A 2,090-nucleotide genomic window follows, 5' to 3' on the forward strand; every position below is an offset into this window, starting at 1 on the left:
AACCTGCACGGTCCTGGTACTTGCCGTTCTCTCTGAGACTGAGAAATTGCAGATGGAGCTACAGTTTCAACTGCAGCAATGGCAGATACTTCTAGGGCCTAACACGGCTGTCAGGAGGAATACCAGGGGCTCTACCTTCACTTCCTGGGAAGATCTAGATTATTACTTCTGTAGTAGAGCTGTCTTCGTGGGAGAAGTTTGAAAATTGGATAGTGTTTGAACTCTGATTATTTGGATTTTTTTTTTCTTTTAGCTTTGGCACACTGATCTGTCTAAACCTGGTGGGGAGAATTCTCCCCACCTGTTTCATGTGAACTCCCAACATGCATATGTGCCTCCACACTGTCCTGTTTCTTCAGTCCTCCGTCTGATACCAGAGCACAGCAATGCAGACAGTTATTCCAGCTCTGGCCATCCCCACTCCCTTCCTTTCATGAAATTTCCCCGTGACGGGAAGATTTCCTCACTATCCTGTTGTGGGGTAGGAATTTATGCCTTTGAGAAGGATGTGCCCCTGACCATTAATGACTTTTATTTTATTTTGAAAAACGGAGATATTGGGGAGAGACATGCAAACAATATGAAATGCAAAATTCATCACAGCCATAACATAAAGCAACCGCTGTGAACTTCTATATGTCTGTTGGAAAGGAGGGAGAGCCGGCAGCAGCTTCAACCATAGGCTGGGGACTGTGGAGGACAGAGCAGGAGCTCATTTCCTCTGCATGTTTTGGCTATTAGACCTGTGTGTGTGTCTAAAATACGTCAGTGCTCACTTTTTATATTTAAATGTTAAAAATGCTTCTAACTGAACAAAAAATTACATTTGACACTTCTTTTTCCTTCTTCCCTAGAGATGTAATTCCTTAACAAAACAGTTAGGAATAGATGGTTCTAAATGGCCCGTGTTGAAATGAAAACCAACAGCCATATACAACTTGATGACTTTCTCCTGAGTTCTTCACTGTTTCCAGTCCTGGTTTCCACCCAGCCAGGACCTTCTCATGGCTTCAGGCCCTCATTAACTCTCATTGCACTTTGGACACTTGGTGAAAGGAGCAGAGTAGTGAAGAGCAAAGGGTTTTAGCCTAGTCCAAACCAGTTAGATTTTTCTTTTCTTTAGCAATTCAACAAGCTTATTCTAAATTTTATATGGAAGAATATAAATTCATGAAGAGCTAAGTCAAATTTTTCCTTATTTAGGCTATTTTTTTGAATAGGCTATACATGCCCGTGATTCAAAGACAAAAGTGACCAAAGATACACAGGGAGATGTCTCGCTGTCATCTGTGTCTCCCATCTGCCCAAGTTCTCTGACCCCACCACCAAAAAAACCACTGGTCTTAGTTTCTTATGCTTCTATTCGTTCAGGTTTTTTATATGCATGAAAGTCAATTTGAATATGGATCCTTGTCCCTACCCAACTTTTATACAAAAGTAGCATATTAATCAACACACAGAAATCTGTGGCTTTCCTATATACTAACAATGAACCAACAGAAAGAGAAATCAGGAAAATAACTCCATTCACAATTGCATCCAAAAAAATAAAATACCTAGGAATAAACCTAACCAAAGAAGTGAAAGACTTAAACTCTGAAAACTACAAGTCACTCTTAAGAGAAATTAAAGGGGACACTAACAGATGGAAACTCATCCCATGCTCGTGGCTAGGAAGAATTAATATCGTTAAAATGGCCATCCTGCCCAAAGCAATATACAGATTTGATGCAATCCCTATGAAACTACCAGCAACATTCTTCAATGAACTGGAACAAATAATTCAAAAATTCATATGGAAACACCAAAGACCCCGAATAGCCAAAGCAATCCTGAGAAAGAAGAATAAAGTAGGGGGGATCTCACTCCCCAACTTCAAGCTGTACTATAAAGCCATAGTAATCAAGACAATTTGGTACTGGCACAAGAACAGAGACATAGACCAATGGAACAGACTAGAGAATCCAGACATTAACCCAGACATATATGGTCAATTAATATTTGATAAAGGAGCCATGGACATACAATGGCGAAATGACAGTCTCTTCAACAGGTGGTGCTGGCAAAACTGGACAGCTACATGTAGGAGA

This window comes from Manis pentadactyla, chromosome 10, assembly GCF_030020395.1.
Source record: "Manis pentadactyla isolate mManPen7 chromosome 10, mManPen7.hap1, whole genome shotgun sequence".
Taxonomy (NCBI): domain Eukaryota; kingdom Metazoa; phylum Chordata; class Mammalia; order Pholidota; family Manidae; genus Manis; species Manis pentadactyla.